Here is a 21,013-nt window from a genome sequence, read left to right as displayed (position 1 = left end):
AAAATCAATTGAAATATGACTCAAAACCAAGAATATTTGCTCAAGTGTAGATAGCAAAAATTAATGGTTAATTGATTTTTTTGTGCTTCAGTGGCTGATTCCACTGATGTTCTGCTGGACCCAGAATCAGATCTCTTGCTTTTTGTGGTTTCATTTAATGAATGATTATATATAACTCACAGGGATTGCAGCTGTTCCCACTAACTTTTTGGCTTTTGCATAATTGGTGGCTGGTCTTACTGCAGTGTTCATTAGCTTCAGGGGTTGAACTCCTTTGAGGTATCAGTAGGTCTGTTGACTCACAACAGTAGCTGATGGTCCCGTATCTCCCTCCATCTCCAATGGCCAGCCGTTCACTAACAATACTACTGTGGTGGGAGCTACGTTGCCCTCTTTCACATTGTTTAATGACATAACCTTTCTTTCCTTCACTGGACAATCCTCCATACTATGCACCGGGGCTGGATTATTTACTCTGCTTGCAATTGGCTGGCCCTGTTTGCTTATCATGTGACCACTGGGTCTACATCATTCCTGTTTAAGTTGGGACAACCAGTGGTGTTGAGATGTAACAGTGTGCATGAACAGTAACTGTGTACAAAGAGTTTTATAACATACAGATTGAACAGACTAGCAATACATAATTAGTTACATATAGTGAAACATGGGTTGAGCTGTTGCAGCTGGTGCGTAACCCATTGCGTCTCCTTCCCCCACCTCCGCTCCCTTTTTGTTGTGTAGAGATGAGAGGCAAAGGCCATTTGCAGACTAGTTGCCTACGTAGTCTGGAACCTTGTGTTTTGCTTTGCTCATGTCCTGAGCTGTTGTCCTCAGTGTGGATGACGTGGTGCATTCCATCAGTGTACCCAATGGGTGCAGAGCTTGCTGCATAGGCTCCTGGAGGAACATCCATGTCCACTGGTGAAAGGAGTCTGTGTTGTTGGTTGGGTGACTGGGGTGCTGTGGCATCTGTCGGTGCTGGCTCTGATACCTGTAGTAGGTGACGGCGGTTTCATACATAGTGGGTACAATCTGAAGCTACCATGTATCTGTTCAAAGTTTTTTTTAAAGTTTATTTATTAGTCACAAGTAAGGCTTACATTAACACTGCAATGAAGTTACTGTGAAATTCCACAAGTCGCCACACTCCGGCACCTGTTTGGGTCAATGCATCTAACCAGCACATCTTTCAGACTGCGGGAGGAAACTGGAGCACCCAGAGGAAAACCACGCAGACATGGGGAGAACGTGCAAACTCCACACAGACAGTGACCCAAGCCGGGATTCGAACCCAGGTCCCTGGCGCTGTGAGGCAGCAGTGCTAACCACTGTGCCACCATGCAGGATATGCTGCAGAATATGACTGTGTACCACCGCCAACCTGTCATGGTCATGTACGGAATGGATCCTAACTGTTTGACCAGGTGTTAGAGGACCAATTCTATGGGCATTGTGACCATTGTTTTGATTCTCATTCTGCATTTCATGAGCTTACCACTTACATTGGTTTTGAGCTGGGGCTGCAGCAGAGCCTTGGCAGTGGGAACTGTTGTATGGGTGTGCCTGGAGAATAGTTATTGTGCTGACAAGGACAGGCTGAGGAGTGCAGCATAGTAATCTGAGTGATCCTAGGCACATTTCTCCAAGATGCTTAGCTGAGAGTATCTCCTGTTCCACCAAGCCATTTGAGCGTGGGTATAGGGTACTACTCGCAATATGCTCAAAATTCCATGTGTGTGTCAAGTTACAAAGTTCAGTGGAGATGAATTGGTGAGTGATGTCTGTCACGCGTCTCTGCAGGATGCCATGTGTGGCCAAGTGTTTCTTGAGTTTGATGATGACTGTTATTCATGTTTGGCAGGTAGTTAAGTTCAAACCACCCAGAATGAGTTGACTGTTTTTTACTATTCCATTCAAAGATGCCAGCTGCTGTGAATGACCAGGGGGGGTCCAGGACCTCAGGTAGGTGCAGCGGTTCTTTTGTTTGATGCAGCTTGAGTGCAGTGCATGGTGCACACCTGGAGATGTCCCTCTCCATGTTGACATACATGTAGGGCCAGTATGGTGATATGGTGACATCGTGGCCTTGTTACTTCCAACCCAGAGAGCCTCTGGTGAAGTTGTTGACTGTAACACCACGAAGAGAAGTAGGATGACATTGAACAATATCAATCCATCCTGTATGGATAGTTCAACTCTGATGGCGAAGAATGGGCAAAGTGCATTTGTAAACTCCCTTGAGGGTTCTTGCCAGCCCCTCATGATGATGTTGTGTAACTGTCTACATGTGATGTTCACCTATAAGGCACCTTTGAGTTCCTGGATTCTATGAGCGGACAGCACCTCTATTGTCATGTTGTCCATGGTCTTCCTCATGATCTGCCTGGTTTACAGTGGGTTAGATGGTTCTGGAAAGGGTATCAGTCAAGTGCAGCTCCTTACCACATTTGTCGATGACACTGAGATTGTAACATTGTAGCTTTAGCATCATGCACTGTAACAATGCAGATGTATTGTGGAGAGGATTTTTTAGGATAGTCATGAGTGGCTGATGACCTGTTTCAATAGTTACAGGACAACCATGAACTGTATGATTCTATGATCTATAATCGAAAATATATTTGCATTTCTCACTGGGTTTTTTTCTTGTTTCTAGGTGGCATATTATTTTGACAATATTTATGATAGCATTAAGTATTTCCACAGCCTTCTGGAAACTAATGGCAAACTGTTAATCTATAATATAGGTATGTAATTGTCCAGTGTTTCTTTAGAAACTGAAATTATGCAGGGAAGGTGACAATCAAATGTATTATCTGCGTGAATTATCTTCCTCCTGATGTTTCATTCTATGCAACCTGTTTCATGGCCTCCCATCCATTGACTCTGTCTACACTTCCCGCTGCCTAGGAAAAGCAGCCAGCATAATTAAGGACCCCACGCACCCCAGACATTCTCTCTTCCACCTTCTTCCGTTGGGAAAAAGATAAAAAATTCTGAGGTTACGTACCAACCAACTCAAGAACAGCTTCTTCCCTGCTGCCATCAGACTTTTGAATGGACTTACTTTGCATTAAGTTGATCTTTCTCTACACCTTAGCTATGACTGTAACACGACATTCTGCACTCTCTTCTTACTTTCTCTATGAACGGTATGCCTTGTCTGTATAGCTTGCAAGAAACAATACTTTCACTGTATATGAACACATGTGACAATAATAAATCAAATGTGTAAAAAGATTGCAACCTTTGGAACCGCTCATGGAAAAAAGTAAATAATTATATTGAATGTAATGAATTGACGAGATATCTCAAAACAGAGGCTAGCTGTCAAGATTGAACATTAAAATGGAGTAGTCACAAGTAGGTTTACATTAACAATGCAATGAAGTCACTGTAAAAATCCCCTAGACGCCACACTCCGGCGCCTGTTCGAGTACACCTGAGGGAGAATTTAGCATGGCCAATGCACCTAACCAGCACGTCTTTCGGACTATGGAAGAAAACTGGAGCACCCAAAGGAAACCCACTCAGACATGGGGAGAACATACAGACTCCGCATGGACAGTGACCCAAGCTGAGAATTGAATCCGGGTTCCTGGCGCTGTGGGGCAGCAGTGCTAACCACTGTACCACCGTGAGCAACTATGGTCACTAAAACCTCCAAGAGATTGGCCCCAGTGATTGGTCATTGATATATGTGTTATGTATTAAAAATGATAAATACATCCGAAGAGTGAGTTTCAGAGACAGGAAAGGCGTCCAGCTGTAAAACTAGCAACAAATTCAGAAATAATGGCTCAAATTCTTGGGTTGTTCACGACCCACCACCACTGCCAGCAGGAATGGAGAATCTGGTGCTTAGCCAAATCTCCAGCGGGACTGGAGAATCCCAGCTGTGGGCGAGGTCAGAGAATCCGGCTCAGTGCTCAATATAAAGGGCAATCAACCAGCATTGATTCATCTCATGTAACATGGGAAAAGAATAAAGAGGAATCGAGGGAGAGAGAAATGGGCTCAAGAATCTAAAGATGCTGCCATTATAGATGGTGCTGAAAGCATTACGTTACATGAGGAAATGAACATTAACGACTAACATAAAAGGGTACCTGAAAGTCCCTTTTATAGCTTCTGTCAATTGCAGACTCTCCACAATGACCTCTGCCACCCGGGGGTCACCAGGTTTTTTCACTTCATTAAAGCCCTTAACCTGCCCTACTCCATTGAGGAAGTGAGGTCTATAACCAGACTGTGGTGAACCATAGATGGTTACCACTATGGGTACTTGTACATATGTTACTGTTGTCACTGTTGGGGTTAGGGTTGGGGTGTTCTACCTGTTGGTATTGTTCTGTGGTACACTCCGGTTGGCTCCGCCTACCTGTAGGAGTATAAAGGTCACTGCACTGCCTGGTGACCCTTTAGTCTGGGATTGTATTGTTATATAGTATGCTCCATTCTTGTTACTAATAAAAGCCTTTATTTCCCGGGTACGATCCAGCCTCCCGAGTGATTTAATCGCGCATCACAGACACTGCCAGGTCTGCGCAGAGTGCAAGCCGCACTTCTGTCGGCCAGACAGAGCACACCTCTTAAAAGCCATCCGCCCTTTTGAACGCCTAAGCGTCGACTTCAAAGGCCCCCCTCCCCTCTTCTGACCGCAACATATACTTCCTCAATATCATTGACGAATATTCACGTTTCCCCTTCGCTATTCCCTGCCCGGATATGACCTTGGCCACGGTCGTCACAGCCTCTTCACCCTGTTCGGTTTCCCTAGCTATATCCATAGTGACCGGGGATCCTCTTTTATGAGTGATGAGCTGCGACAGTACCTGCTCTCCAAAGGCATAGGACCACCAGCTACAACCCCAGGGGGAACGGACAGGTAGAGAGGGAGAACGCGACAGTCTGGAAGGCCGTTTTACTAGCTCTGAGATCTAAAGGTCTTCCAGTCACCCGCTGGCAAGATGTCCTCCCTGATGCACTACACTCGATTAGATCACTCCTTTGCACAGCTACCAATGCTACCCCTCATGAAAGAATGTTTGTTTTCCCCAGAAAGTCCTCCTCGGGGACTTCACTACCGTCGTGGCTGACGTCCCCAGGCCCTGTCCTGCTCCAGAAGCACGTGAGGACCCATAAGTCGGACCCCCTGGTCGAAAGGGTCCAACTCCTCCACGCCAACCCCCAATACGCCTATGTGGCGTGCCCCAACGGGCAGGAGGACACGGTCTCTATTCGAGACCTGGCACCCGTAGGTGCCCCAGGGACCACTACGACCCACAACCCCACACCCCCAACCCCCAATGTTGTCCATACAGCACCAGGGCCACAGCACGCTCCCCTAGCCCCCGTATACAGCACGCCTGAGCCCCAGGAACCGCCACCACGCACCCGACAATCTGAAGGGACTACAGACGACGCGAGCGACTACGACCTGGCGCCTCAACCAACACCGCGGCCACCTGAACCGTCACCACAACCGGCACTACGGCGGTCGCAGCAGCAGATCAAGCCCCCAGAGAGACTAAATTTGTAATTCTGTAAATATCGTTCCACCCACCTCACCCCCGCTGGACTCTTTTTTAGACAGGAGGTGAATGTGATAAACCACTGTTAGCTTATTACCTATATATGTGACATGCCTGGACACATCCCTGCCGGCCCTACCTGAGACTCCTCCCCCCCCCGGTCCAGGTATAAAGGCGACTGCTCCCCACCCCCCTGCCTCAGTCTGGACCAGTTCATCAGCATGGGTGTGCTCCAAGTCTTTTGCTAATAAAAGCCTATTTGTTCTTGCATACAAACTAGTCTTTGCTCGATTGATGGTGCATCACCACATACATTCCCCAGTTTGCTGTAGCAGTCTCTGACCATCTGATTGAAGGAAGATATCCTTTCACTCTACTGGAACTTTCATTGCCAATTCAGAGATCCTTCTGCCTCTAGCAACACATGATTTCCTGCATTGGTCTTCCCATTACCTTACCAATTTGACCAAGCTAGAATAGTTCACAGAGCACAAGTGGAACTTGGAACAAAAATATACATTCAGTCACCTTTAGGATCAAGTGTGCAATTGAGGCAATTTCAGGAAGTCTATAATAACAGTGGAAAAGACAGGCCATATGTAACGTGAGGTTGAAACACATGGACTGTGTATAGGTTATAAAACAGGGATCTTTTACTCCATAAAATCAATCTTTATAAATTTTAAGGGAAGTGTTTAACTGAAATGAACAAATCATTTACAATGGATATTTATGATTGATGCGCCAGAGGCACAAGGATGCTGTTGAGAGTTTAACTCCTGATCTCTAATCAGCCAGGTAGAGAGCTCCTACTGCTTAGTACCCATGACCATGTGACCCAGGGTAACCTATCTCCCACACACAAAGGGGATCTCCCACTTTTCTGTGGTCTCTGGAACTCAGGGAAGATGTGTAGGGTGCCTGGTCATGCTGTCTGCAGCTGCCCAACCCGGTACCACTCCAGCCATCATCAGAGGCTTCAGTCTGCCTGATTCATGTCCAGGGCATCTAAATACTGTGACTCACCAGCCTCGGATTTCTTATCCTGCTCCCTGCTACCCTGGGCTCCTCTCTCTCTCCCTCTCACTGTCTCTCTCTCTCTTTCTCTTTCTCTCTCTCTCTCTATCAGCTTCTCCACTATGTGCACTGGGCTCCAAACTTAGCCCTCTCAACTTCAACCTTCAAGCTTCATCCCCAGTCTGCCTATGGCATCTCTTCTTATTCAAAGGGCACCCAAAGAGCTGATAGAGTCCCTGCCCTGGATCGACGTTCGACCACTGTTGGTGCGAACCCAGTGCTACACGGTGGGAGGGACCCAGCATCTAGCCCCATCTCAAAGCCCGAAGTGGTGACACCAAGATTTTGCTTGCCTGTCCAGCCACACATAGCTTCTTTAACAGGTTGATGGAAGAGAGGGTTTACAGTTAGGAAGAAAGACTTACGAATTTGTTATTCTTTTTTCACTAGAGTTGAAAGCAGTGATCTGATAGAAACCTTCAAGTTCATGATAGAATTTCCACTGATAGAATGTTTTCATTAATGAGGTGATAACAAGCGGCCACATGTTAAAGATAACAAAAAAAATGAAAGGCTAGAAAAAGTGTTTATATTGAATGTGGAGTTCCCTACACAAAACATTGCTGAAGCAGAATTATGGCTACTTTCAACATGGAAGTAAATGTTTAAAAACTCAAAATGTTAAAATACACAGGGGATGAGTAGGAATGGAATTTGATATGGGAGTGGTTGGGGAGGTGATAGATTGAATGATGTGTTTTCCCTGTTGAAAATTTCAATGATTCTCCAATATTTGAGATTGGAGAAACCAAGACAGCTGTTTCTTCCTAATTAATTCAGCAAATCAAAGTGAATGTTATTCAAAGAACACACCACTTGGCAAATGCTTTCTTAATGAATTCTAACCATTGAAGATTTATATGCACTGACACTCTTTGGGTAGCATGCCATTCATATATTACACTAAAAACCATATTAGATTTGTAAAACACAATCGAGATATAAGCAAAGACTTAACAGAAAGAAATCTACGCTATCAGCATTCCCATTAATGAGTAATAGAGTCATAGAGTCATAGATTCAGAGAAATTTACAGCTTGCAAACAGGTCCTTCAGCCCAACTTATCCATGCCACCCTTTTTTTTAACCACCATGCTAGTCCCAATTGCCCCCGTTTGGCCCATATTCCTCTATACCCATCTTATCCATGTAACTGACTAAATGCTTTTTAAAAGACAAAATTGTACCCCCCTCTACTACTACCTCTGGCAGCTCGTTCCAGATACTCACCACCCTGTGTGTGAAAAAATTGCCCCTCTGGACCCTTTTCTATCTTCGCCAATCACCATAAACATATGCCCTCTAGTTTTAGACTGCCCTACCTTTGGGAAAAGATGTTGACTATCTAGTGATCTATGCACTTATTATTTTATCAACTTCTATAAGATCACCCCTAAGCCTCCTATGCGCCAGGGAAAAAAGTCACAGTCTATCCAGCCTCTCCTTATAAATCAAACTATTAACCTCTTCTTGTAATTCAAACTATTAAGTCCCGGTAATCTCCTAGTAAATGTTTTCTGCATTCTTTCTAATTTAATAATATCCTTTCTATAATAGGGTGAGCAGAACTGTACACAGTATTTCAAATGTGGCCTCATTTGTACAACTTCAACAAGACGTCCCAACTCCTGTATTCAATTAAACCAAGCATGCCAAATGCCTTTTTCACCACTCTGTCCACCTGTGACTCCACTTTCAAGGAGCTATGAACCTGTGCCCTGAGATCTCTTTGTTCTATAACTCTTCCCAACGCCTTGAATAAGTCCTGCCCTGGTTTGATCTACCAAAATGCATCACCTCGCATTTATCTAAATTAAACTCCATTTGTCATTCGTCAGCCCACTGGCCTAATTGATCAAGATCCCATTGCAATCCCAGGTAACCTTCTTCACTGTCCACTATGCCACCAATCTTGGTGTCATCTGCAAACTTGCTAACCATGCCTTCTAAATTCTCTCCAAATCATTAATCTAAGTGACAAATAACAATGGACCCAGCACCGATCCCTGAGGCACACCACTGCTCACAGCCCTCCAGTTTGAAAAACAACCCTCTACAACTACCTTCTGTCTTCTGTCATCAAGCCAATTTTGTATCCATCTGACTAGCTCACCCTGGATCCCGTGAGATTTAACCTTATGTCAAAGGCCTTGCTAAAGTGCATGTTGACAACATCAACTGCACTGCCCTCATCTACTTTCTTGGTTACCCCTTCAAAAAATTCAATCAAATTTGTGAGACATGATTTTCCCCTCACAAAGCCATGCTGACTGTCCCTAAGCTGTCCTTGTCTCTCTAAATGCCTAGAGATCATCTCTCAAAGTACCTTTTAACAACTTACCCACCATAGATGTTAGGCTCACAGACCTGTAGTTCCCAGGCTTTTCCCTGCAGCCCTTCTTAAACAAAGGCACATTTGCCACCCTCCACACTTCAGGAACCTCACCTGTGGCTGTCGCTGATTCAAGTATCTCTGTTCGAGGACCTGCAATCTCCTCCCTAGCCTCCCTCAATGTCCTGGGATATACCTCATCAGGTCCCGCAGATTTATCTACCTTGATGCGCTCTAAGACTTCCAGCACCTCCTTCTCTGTAATATGTACACTCCTCAGGACATCACTATTTATTTCCCCAAGTTCCCTAACATTCATGCTTTTCTCAACGGTAAATACTGATGAGAAATATTCATTTAGGATTTCATCCATCTCTTGTGGATCTGCACATAGATGACCTTGTTGATCCTTAAGAGGCCCTGCTCTCTCCCTAGTTACTCTTTTGTCTTTTGTGTGTAGAAGCTCTTTGAATCTTTGACAAACGTTGTTCAAATATTATTGTTAACAAATGACGCTGGATTTCCTTCACTTTTCAAAGAAGTTCGCTTTCAGTTTCCCAGCTAGCGTATTTTTCCTGATGTCCAGAAGGTGCTTGATGAAATGAGGCTGAAGTACCGGATTACCAAATTTTCCTTTGACTTGGATATCACAGAGTGTTTCATTGAAGGGAAAGAAAAAGGGGAACGTCTGTTGGATTTCCTCACACAAATATGGCATTTCGGGAAAATTGCCCTGCCAGATCTGAAAGATGAAGTTCTTTCATCTGAGGTTGGTGATTCATTCGCCAACCTCAGTGCTCCAGAGAGGAAAATGAAAAAAATATTTTCAACAGGCGTTTGTATGTAATAGTGATTGATCCTTGATTTGATCTCAATCATTCAACCATTAACCAACTAACTGCTCTTAAAATTTTCCTAATGATTATAATCATAGAGTCATAGAGGTTTACAGCATGGAAACAGGCCCTTCGGCCCAACTTGTCCATGCCGCTATTTCCTTTTAAACCCCTAAACTAATCCCAATTGCCTGCATTTGGCCCATATCCCTCTATACCCATCTTACCCATGTAACTATCTAAATGCTTTTTGAAAGACAACATTGTACCCGCCTCTATTACTACCGCTGGCAGCTTGTTCCAGACACTCACCACCCTCTGTGTGAAAAAATTGCCCCTCTGGACACTTTTGTATCTCTCCCCTCTCACCTTAAACCTATGCCCTCTAGTTTTAGACTCCCCTACCTTTGGGAAAAGATATTGACTATCTAGCTGACCTGTGCCCCTCATTATTTTATAGACCTCTATAAGATCACCCCTCAGCCTCCTACGCTCCAGAGAAAAAAGCCCCAGTCTATCCAGCCTCTCCTCATAACCCAAATCATCAAGTTCCGGTAGCATCCGAGTAAATCTTTTCTGCACTCTTTCTAGTTTAATAATATCCTTTCTATAATAGGGTGACCAGAACTGCACACAGTACTCCAAGTGTGACCTTACCAATGTCTTGTACAACTTCATCAAGACATCCCAATTCCTGTATTCAATGTTCTGACTGATGAAACCAAGGATGCCGAATGCCTTCTTCACCACTCTGTCCACCTGTGAATCCACTTTCAAGGAGCTATGAACATGTACCCCTAGATCTCTTTGTTCTGTAACTGTCCCCAATGCCCTACCATTAACTGAGTAAGTCCTACCCTGGTTCAATCTACCAAAATGCATCACCTCGCACTTGTCTAAATTAAACTCCATCTGCCGTTCGTCAGCCCACTGGCCCAATTGATCAAGATCCCGTTGCAATTGGAGATAACTTTCTTCACTGTCCGCTATGCCACCAATCTTGATGTCATCTGCAAACTTACTAACTATGCCTCCTATATTCTCATCCAAATCATTACTATGAATGACAAATAACAGTGGACCCAGCACTGACCCCTGAGGCACACCGCTGGTCACAGGCCTCCAGTTTGAAAAACAACCCTCTACAACCACCCTCTGGCTTCTGTCAAGAAGCCAATTTTGTATCCATTTAGATACCTCACACTGGTGAAATTTAACCTTATACAACAACCTACCATGCGGTACCTTGTCAAAGGTCTTGCTAAAGTCCATGTAGACAACATCAACTGCACTGCCCCCATCTACCTTCTTGGTTACCCCTACAAAAAACTCAAACAAATTTGTCAGACATGATTTTCCACTCACAAAGCCATGCTGAATGTCCCTAATCAGTCCTTGCGTTTCTAAATGCCTGTAGATCCTGTCTCTCAAAATACCTTCCAACAACTTACCCACCACAGATGTGAGGCTCACTGGCCTGTAGTTCCCAGGCTTTTCCCTGCAGCCCTTTTTAAACAAAGACATAACATTTGCCACTCTCCAATCTTCAGGCACCTCACCCGTGACTATCGATGATTCAAATATCTCGGTTAGGGGATTGCAATTTCCTCCCTAGCCTCCCACAATGTCCTAGGATACACTTCATCAGGTCTCAGGGATTTATCTACCTTGATGCGCTTTAAGACTTCCAGCACCACCTTCTCTGTAATATGTACACTCCTCAAGACATCACTATGTATTTCCCCATGTTCCCTAACATCCATGCTTTTCTCAACAGTAAATACTGATGACAAATATTCATTTAGGATTTCACCCATCTCTTGTGGATCCGCACATAGATGACCTTGTTGATCCTTAAGAGGCCCTACTCTCTCCCTTGTTACTCTTTTGCCCATTATGTACTTGTAGAAGCTCTTTGGATATTGTTCCAGATTTGTTGGTTTTAGTTGTGCTTTGAATTAATCCACTAAGATTCTCTTGAATTTATAAGATATTTCAATGGAAGAGTAAAAATTTGCATTTCTGTGTTAAGTACTGGAGCTTTATAAATTTTTTTTGTGACTGAATTATTTTGCTGATTAATGCACATGATCATTCGATACTATATTTTTCAGCATTATATTTCCCCTTGTGCCAATGGTATAATTTAATTCTGCACAGCTTAATTTGATTCATCTAAGAACTGATAGTAGGGTTTTTTGTTGCCACAGAATAAAATTATTTGCTCTCCTTTACTTCTCGAATTATTGTCTCATTATCAGTTTGAGTTTAAGATAAAGGTTAACTTATTCAGTGATATTGTGGAAGTTAGGTTACAAATGATTGTGAAAACTAAAGTTCCATTATTGTCAAAAAAACTCTGTCAAGTAATGGAAAATTATTATTAGCCAAACAAAGCCTTCAGTAAGGCCAAAGTTTATGTACTCAGGATAAGCGAGTATATCTAAAACCTTGTTCCATAAACACTATATTCCAGGCTAGGACAACAGGGTGAAAACAAAGAACAAGTTACCATGACAATTACTAATAGCAAGATATGGGGACATATTATGTTAATGAAGGATTGGTTTTCTATTGGATAAGAAAGGGCAAAAGGCTATGCTATGATTGGTGGATATGTATGCCAATGAAGGATTCGAAAAATTGCTTGTTTCTCATTTGCTGTCATTAACTATAACTGCTAAATTTTCTGTACGAATCAACAGAACACCCGGCAATAGTTTGCTTGCCTTGTGTCCTCACTTGTGTACAAGTTATTAAAGTTTGGAGATTGAGTGCTCTGGGTTTAAGTGTTGTCTGTACCCAAGTCAACTGCAGTTTAAGTTTTGTTTGTACCCAAAGTCGAAGACAATACTCCTGATGCAAGGATCAAAAATTGAAATATACATTACTATGGACTAGTTTTGCGTATTTACATAGGTTTTATATGTAGATAGAGTTTTTGCGGGCTACCGGAAGTGAATGCATAGTTGTATCTTTTAACCCTACTTGATAAATATTTGTTCTCATGTAATGTATCAGAGCTCACCAAAATCCAGTTTGTTCTGTAACATTTTCAGAAAGCAATTGGAATTATTGCATATATGGCTTTTGCCTATCATTGTACACTTGCTAGATGATCACTAGGCAGGGAATAGTCTTTTACTGGCTAGAAAGGTGAATTTCTATTGTTAAATCCTAAACATCTTTGCAAAAGAATTGCTGTACAAAGGCCACATAAGAAAAAGTTCAAAAGACTAATGCAAAGTTTGTAAGTTTATATTGACTATAACACTCAAACATGCCCATGTTCGCGGGGAGGTCAGGTCAAATGGATGGGAGTTGGACACCTGGGTGGGAATCGGATATGGAGATGCCGGCGTTGGACTGGGGTAAACACAGTAAGAAGTTTAACAACACCAGGTTAAAGTCCAACAGGTTTATTTGGTAGCAAAAGCCACACAAGCTTTCGAGGCTCTGAGCCCCTTCTTCAGGTGAGTGGGAATTCTGTTCACAAACAGAACTTATAAGACACAGACTCAATTTACATGAATAATGGTTGGAATGCGAATACTTACAACTAATCCAGTCTTTAAGAAACAAAACAATGGGAGTGGAGAGAGCATCAAGACAGGCTAAAAAGATGTGTATTGTCTCAATACACATCTTTTTAGCCTGTCTTGATGCTCTCTCCACTCCCATTGTTTTGTTTCTTAAAGACTGGATTAGTTGTAAGTATTCGCATTCCAACCATTATTCATGTAAATTGAGTCTGTGTCTTATAAGTTCTGTTTGTGAACAGAATTCCCACTCACCTGAAGAAGGGGCTCAGAGCCTCGAAAGCTTGTGTGGCTTTTGCTACCAAATAAACCTGTTGGACTTTAACCTGGTGTTGTTAAACTTCTTACTGGAATCGGATAGTCAGCTAGAGATTGGACAATCAGTGGGGATTGGATAGTCAGGTGAGGATCAGACAGTAGCTGGGAGTTGGACAGTTAGGTGAGGTTTGGATAGTCAAATGGGTGTTAGACAGTCTGGTGGGGGAAGGTCTGGAGTGTGTTTGTGTGTGACTAATTTAATTAAGTTAAAGTCTGTCAGGCTGCAGGGTTTAAATCATCAAAACATTAAGTGTAAAAGCTGACAGTTTGAAATGGAGATGAGCAAAGCTGATTTGGGATAAGGAAATGATATGGATGGAAATTTGCATGAGGAGATAAAGAAAACTTGTTTGTCTTTAATTATTGAATTTCAAAAGGGGTAAAATTGGCAAAGACCAGAAATGAATAAAATAATATTAAGTTTATTTCCCCCCAAGAATAATGACCATAAAGACAACATGGAAGATATTTATAGCCTGGGAAAGATAACTTTCAAAGAATGTTAAGATTAATCACCAGAATCCTACCGCCCCGCCTGCCATGGGAATTGGAGCGGGTGAGGGGCGGACAATAGGAGGGTGTGTTGACCTCAGGCAGGAGTTTCCAGTCTTAGGTCAAGCGAGGCTGTAAAATCCCGCCCCATGAGTTCAAAGGTAAAAGAGAAAAAGATATTTAAGGAAAGATGGAGAACTCTGTTAGTAGAAGAGGTCATGTGAAATCCTGAAGTATGTGTTGTGTGAATACAGACCTATGAAATAAGCAGCCTTGAGCCATCCCCAGAGAAGTGTTTGTTGCTGATGCACTAGCAATTGTGAGGACTCCAGCGAGTGAGTGAAAATAACAGGCTTTTAATCGCAAAGAACTGGAACACACCCTTGTAGCTAACCTGGCCCAGACTGAGGCAGGGAGGAGGAACCATCACCTTTATACCTCGTTCAGGTGGAAAGGGAGGAGTCTCAGGTGGAAAGGGAGGAGTCTCGGGCCAGGTGCAGCAGGGGTGTGTCCAGGCATACAACATGTAATTACAGTGGGTCACCACAGTTGCAGAGAGCAAGGTTTTGTGTTAAGCCTTTTTTCTCCATTGTTGAGGGAGAGGGAGACAGAAGCCCAGTGAAATACTTCCCCTGTAGCTGCAGTGTATGCCTTGCAGCAATATTACTGGAATTTCCATAAGTTAAGAATTTACAGGGATTGTTGTCTGGAATAAGGGATATTTGTAAATCTAGCAAAATGGAAATATTTTGGGAAATGTCGCAAGACCAATTGAACTGTGTAACTGTATTCTTGGGTGATCATGTTTTCTTTTCTTAATAAATGTTTTAATTTAAAATTTAAAATTTCTAATAGTGGTGTTGGATTTCCTTACTTCTAGCTTCAGTGTGCATGCCTTCTCGTAATAAAATACAAATTGCTTGAGTTAGAATCATAGAATTCCTACAGTGCAGAAAGAGGCCATTCGGCCCATCGAGCCTGCACCGATAACAATCCCACCCTGGCCCCATCCCCATAACCCCATGTATTTACCTTGTGAGCCCCTGACACTAAGGGCAATCTACCCAACCTACACATCTTTGGACTGTGGGGGAAATCCGGAGCACCCAGAGGAAACCCATGCAGACACAGGGAGAATATGCAAACTCCACACAGACAGTGACCCAAGGCCGGAATTGAACCCAATTCCCAGGTTCTGACCGACAATTGCCACCTGTCATTTCATGACGTCAGTCTTTAAGGGCTTCATAATAATTGTCAATAAGCCAATGGTTGCTCAATTGTGGCCTTTGTCAATCTATGAGGTTGTACTGCTCTTTGGCTGGTGGTCAGGGTTCCAGACTGGAATCATTAGACATGTTAATAGCAGGCAGGGATTTGTGGTCCCTGTAGGGATCACTTCTTGGGTCCCAGCTATTCACAATACACTTCAATGATTTGGAGGAGGGAGCCAAATGTAATATTTGCAAGTTTGCGGAAGACACAGTGAGTGATGAGGAGGATGTTAAGAGGCTTCAAGGTAATCTAGATGAGTTGAATAAGTGGGCAAATACATGGCAGCTGCAGTATAATGTGGATAAATGTGAAGTTATCCACTTTAGACAGAGAAACAGAATGGCAGAATATTATTTAAAGAGTGATAGATTGGCAAATGTTGACATCCAAAGGGACCTGGGTGTACACCAGTCACTGAAAGCAAGCATGCAGGTACAGCAAGCAGTTAGGAAGGCTAATGGTATATTGGCCTTAATTGCGAAAGGACTTGAGTACAAGAGCAAGGATTTCTTACTGAAACTCTACAGGGCCTTGATGAGATCACACATGGAGTACTGTGTGCAGTTTTGGTTTCCTTTTCTAAGAAAGGATGTACTTTTTACAAGAGGACCGCAACAAGATTTCACCAGAGTGATTCATGGGATGGCAGGATTGTCATATGAGGAAAGATTTGGTCGTCTGGGCCTGTATTCACTTGAATTTAGAAGACGGAGAGGGGATCTAATTGAAACCTATAAAATTCTGACAGGGTCGGACAGACTATATACAGGCGTGTTATTTCCTTCAGCTGGACGGTCCAGAACAAGAGGTCACAGTCTCAGGGTATGGAGGTAGACCGTTTAGGATTGAGATGAGATGAGGAGAAATCTCCTCACTTAGAGGGTGGTGAACCTGTGGAATTCTCTACCACAGAAGGCTATGGAGGTCACTGAATATATTTAAGAAGGAAATTATTAGTTTTCTTGATTTTATAGGTGTCAAGGTGTATGGGGGAGCATGGGAGTATGGGATTGAGATAGAGGATCAGCCATGATCATGTTGAATGGCAGAGCAAGATTGAAGGGCTGAATGGCCTACTCATGCTCCTATTTTCTATAGGAGTTGCATTCAATTTATTACATATCCCCTATAGTCTCCAGAAATTGAATTGTGAACAGAAGCCATGCCACAGTAGGTCTATAATGTTTTCATGGATCACATCACAGAGCTTAGGGTTAGGCAGCAATGTGGAACTCTTTGCTCTCCTCCCTCCACACCCTGGTCCCCACCTACAGTCTGGTGCTGCTGAAAGATCCCTCGACAATCGCTCTACCACCCCGACCTCTTTTCAAACACACTCGACATTTCCTCTGTCAACTCAACACCTTCATCCGCCTTGATCTGTCCTTAGTGATACTGGGCTCTACCTTGGTCACACTTGAGCTGCCCTGCTCCACTCTCTGTGATCAATGCTTACCTTCCTTCCATTAACACTGACCACCCCTCTGTCAGCCTTGATGTTCTATTCAGTGCCTTCCCCTTGTCAGTCAGCACCCTCCCTCCGTCAGACAGCACCCTCCTTTCATCATCCAGCACCCTTTCTCCAGCAGCCCAGCACCCCTCGTCTGGTATCCAGCATCCTCTATCCATTAGCGAGCTCCATTCCTTGACCAGCCAGCACCTTTGTTCGAATATCCATCACCTTCACTGCATCAATCAGAACCCTCCCTCCACCAGCCTTTACCATCCCTCCATCAGCCACACCCGTTCTCCAGCTACCTTCAGACTTCACTCCAGTATTTTCATTCCAATTTCACCTTTGCACTTTCTATACTCAGTAAGAAGTTTAACAACACCAGGTTAAAGTCCAACAGGTGTTGGACCTCGCTCCTGTTGGACCTGTTGGACTTTAACCTGGTGTTGTTAAACTTCTTACTGTGTTTACCCCAGTCCAATGCCGGCATCTCCACATCCTTTCTATACTCACCAGAGCTTTCTACATTATTGAACTCTCAGTCGCTGACATCGTTTCTTTACTTGTCTTGTTGTACCCTATGCTCTTTGTCATCTGGAGAGGTGGCAATTTGGGAGCCCTGTCTTTTAATTTATGGGAACGTATTTGTCCCGACTCCTCATTACTTCATTCTTGAACACGTTGCGATGCTGAGAGACAGATTTACCTCCCTGGCCTACCGGTCCTGGTCTTAAGCACTACAATCTAGACTGCTAATCCAATGCACCGCTGAGGGAGAGCTGTAGTTCCAGCGGTGCTATCTTTCGGATGAGATGCTAAACTGTCTCTCCTCTCGTGTAAATGATCCCATGGAACTATTTTCAAGGACAGAAGAGGAGTTCTCCCCAGTATTCTGTCCAATATTTATCCCTGAACCAACATTACAAAAAAAGACAAATCATGTTGCATTTTCACAGCATTGTTTGTGGGAGTCTGTTCACATAAATGAATTGTTATGCTTCTTACATGGTACCTGTAAACACACTTCAAAAATATTTTATTGTCTGTAAAATGCTCTGGGATGTCCCATGATCCTGAAAAATGCTAAGGAAATGTAAGTCTTTTGTTCCGCACTAGCCTGAAAAGTTCACACTGCCATTATCTGAGCTGGTGGCTGTCAGATTAAGTGATACCACTTCTGCGTTTGTACTGTGCTGTTGCTCTCTACAGTGTACAGTGTAGAATAGTGTAGATTAGAGGGGCTTTAGATTGATTTCACTGGTCGGCGCAACATCGAGGACCAAAGGGCCTGTACTGCGCTGTAATATTCTTTGTTCTATCTTCCTTCTTGGGCTATAGCTGGGCAGAGGTTAGTTTCTAGCTATCTGAATGCAAAAGGTCAGCAGGAGAGTGGTTGTAAAGCAATAGGCCGGTGGTCACACCTTCTGCAACTTGCGCATTCTGCCATATAGCAGGGTGAGGGTGAGCTGCGAGTTGGGAAGTGACATGCAATAAGGAAAGGTAGAACCATCAGAACAGAAGTGACGGAGATGAACTGCAAAATTTCCTTAATCTTGCTTCCAACTTCCACCCTGCTCTAAACTTCACATCCACCATCTCTGACACATTCCTCCCTTCCTTGTAGGAGTTCTCTGACCCCCTCACAGCGTGGTTCTTGTGGCAGGAGTTGGTGTGCCGTTCACCTGTGGCGGGATCTTCTGGTCCCACCACTGTCAATGGGATTTGCCATTGACTGCACTCCATGCTGCTGGAAAACCTGCAGTGGGATGCATCATCAATGAGACCGGAAGATCCCACCAGCATGAACCGCCGAAAAATTCTGGCCCTTAAATTGTTTGTCTCCATTTCTGGTGATAGATTGTCTACAAATATTCATTACAAAGCCACTGACTCCCACAGCCATCTTTCCTGGAGCTTCTCACACCCTGATTCCTGTAAGGACTCCATTCCATTCTCTCACTTTCTCCACTTTCATCGCATCGGCTCTGCTGATGCTCCCATCCACAATGACATTTCCCACATGCCTGTGTTCAGGGCAAGCCTGCCACTTACCCTAATAGTCAAAGAATGTCCCAACGACTTATTGTGAGGTCTTATTGTGGACTTGTGGCAAAATCTGAGATCTAGATTGGCCTCCACAGATCCTTTTAAAAAGTGCATATTAGGCAGAATTACCAAGAACTATATTTTGCACAAAGTAGGTGAGAGGCTGCCTCATAAATATTGCATCGCTTCACAGCCAAACTGAAATGGTTCCTCACCATTTTTGGGAAAGGTTTAGGGAATGAAATGGGACATTCCAGCAATTCCACTATCTTTTATATGTGGTGAGTTGGGCCAGCATTGGACTGAGGAAAAAAACTGCAGCTGTTTGTAGGGCCTGAAGTCAAGTAGATAGTACCCCAATCCCATTATTTTATGTCTCTTTTTTCAGCGGTAGGTGGTATTTCTTTGGATTGGTTCACTTTCTTGGGAGGAAAGTCCTGATTTAGAGAAATGCCGCAAAAAGGATGGTTGGCAGCTCTGCAGTCCCAACAGTGCCACTGAGAGCGGTGGGCACTACTGGGACTGCAGGCAACCATACACCATGCCAACGATCATAGATTGACAGCGAAGTTCAGGATCTTGCTGGTGATTTTCAACACTGTCCCAGTGCAAGGGGTGAGGGTTATGGTGAGTGCTGGGTTTGATAGGCCTGGGAGGTTGAATTGAGGGGTGACCTGGTGGAGGGGGTGGAGGGTGAGGTGGGATGGGGGTTGCCTATAATATGTCCAGGGATTCTGGACAGGAGGAACCCTCCGTCAGCAACAACAGTCCACAGAGCTGAAGTTGCCAAGCTTCTTCCTGGTTCTAGTTGGCCTCCATCCATCAAAAGTAGAGTATCCATGGCTATAGTATGAGGTTCCACGTGGCCATTTAAGGACCTCAATAGGCTCAATGACAGGTCGGTCACTGGATAGTTCGCCTTCCCCTATTTAATTGCAGTGGGAGTGGGCAAGAATGTGGCGGGCACTGCTCACCCCTCCACCCCCACTAGTAAACCCACCAGAGAGATCGTATGATCCTTCCCAGAGAATCAAACAGCGTAGAAGGAAGTTATTTCAACCATTGTACATCCAGCAGCTCTTTGAAGGAGTTTACGGTCCACACCCATATAGATTTCATTTTCCCTTAGACCCTGGTAGAGTTGAGTGAAATATGATATTGTCAAATATTTCAGATATATCAATCCAACTGGATTGGCAGATAACAATTTCAAAGGAATCTCTTTTATCAGAGGGTATCATGAAAACTTAATTTGAGAAGAGAGGAGAATCTGAAAACATGGATATCATTCTCATCACAGTTGCATCACAAAATATCTCAAAGTAAGTTTGGATGAAAGCCCATGTCAAATCACACTTTCAGATCACCAACAATATCACATCCTCTTGTTATAAAGTAAATCCTTTCTTCTTTGTATTAATCACGTTTCTCCACACCGCACAATTTCTCATCCGAATAGGATGCTGAGTTCCTGCAACATCAAAGGAAAGTTAGACGAGAGAGTCACATCAGAGTGGCCTCCAATACAATGGGGAAGATTCACATTCCATAGAATCCCTACAGTACAGAAGGAGGCCATTCAGCCCATTGAATGTGTACCGACCACAATCCCACCCAGGCCCTATTCCTGTAATCCTCATTTACCCTGCTAATCCCCCTGACACTAGGGCCAATTTAGCATGGTCAATCAACCTAACCTGCACATCTTTGGGCAGTGGGAGGAAACTGGAGCACCCAGAGGAAACCCATGCAGACGCGGAGAGAAAGTGCAAACTCTACAGTCACCCAAGGCTGGAATTGAACCCGGGTCCCTGGCGCTGTGAAGTAGCAATGCTAACCACTGTGCCACTGTGCCACCCAATGCATTGGCATTGTTCACGCCACATACCCATTTTGGTATCAGGACAGGCATAGGCAATAACGTATCTGAAGAATAACTGAAGACCCAAGGATGGGGAATAACTTACTTGAGCAAAGACAACAAATAGTATATTACTTCTAAAAAAGAACTATGGTGCATACAACTATCAACATGTTGGGGCATTGAATGGCACAGTTACTTATTTGATAGCTGGAACTAGTTTCACCTGCCGCCCAGACGGATGGATTGA

The 21,013-nt window shown here is 43.8% G+C and overlaps 1 protein-coding gene and 1 pseudogene across 1 annotated transcript in view; one reads left to right on the top strand and one right to left on the bottom strand.

Moving 5' to 3' along the window:
* Nucleotides 1-9,807, top strand: part of LOC144504130 (histamine N-methyltransferase-like) — a 64,619-nt pseudogene extending 54,812 nt beyond the window's left edge.
* Nucleotides 1-21,013, bottom strand: part of LOC144503556 (histamine N-methyltransferase-like) — a 77,369-nt gene that overhangs the window by 45,750 nt on the left and 10,606 nt on the right. The gene's annotated exons all lie outside the window — the stretch shown is intronic.

Source organism: Mustelus asterias, chromosome 14, assembly GCF_964213995.1.
Source record: "Mustelus asterias chromosome 14, sMusAst1.hap1.1, whole genome shotgun sequence".
NCBI classification, from domain to species: Eukaryota; Metazoa; Chordata; class Chondrichthyes; order Carcharhiniformes; family Triakidae; genus Mustelus; species Mustelus asterias.
This window is presented reverse-complemented; position numbering and strand designations above follow the sequence as displayed.